Below are 527 nucleotides of genomic sequence, written 5' to 3'. Positions count from 1 at the left end.
TTGCTAAAGTTTCAGTAATGGGAGCTGTGCTTAGGCCAGCCAGTGTACCATCCAACCCCCCCCAAACACACACAATGATACAAACCATGGGGAGCAAACAATCACAATGTCCTATGTTTCCACCAGGTGTCACTAAAATCACATTATTTGTCAAAACGCATTTTGTACACATACTGTTGTATTGTGGTAATAGAAAGGTGACAAATAGGTTTGTGTGTTCAATAATTAACTTGTGTGTATGAGATCTTACACGGGCAAACATTAGATGTTCCTTCTTTAAATGCATTAAAAATATATTTGTTGACTTTCATTCTGAAAAACGCTGGTTCACCCTAAACGCTTTAGAGGAGTTGTTTACTTTATTAATTCACTTAGTGACGTTACAAAATACGAGTTTTGCGTTCGAATCTCCAAGAAGGGTTCCAATTGTGACGTCACTATCGTGGGCTCCCTGCGGGCCCCAGCTAGATGCTGGTGGGTGTGATGTCATAGACGAAACTTTTTAAAACAATGCCCTCCATGTTTAG

This window comes from Xyrauchen texanus, chromosome 25, assembly GCF_025860055.1.
Source record: "Xyrauchen texanus isolate HMW12.3.18 chromosome 25, RBS_HiC_50CHRs, whole genome shotgun sequence".
Lineage (NCBI taxonomy): Eukaryota > Metazoa > Chordata > Actinopteri > Cypriniformes > Catostomidae > Xyrauchen > Xyrauchen texanus.
This window is presented reverse-complemented; position numbering follows the sequence as displayed.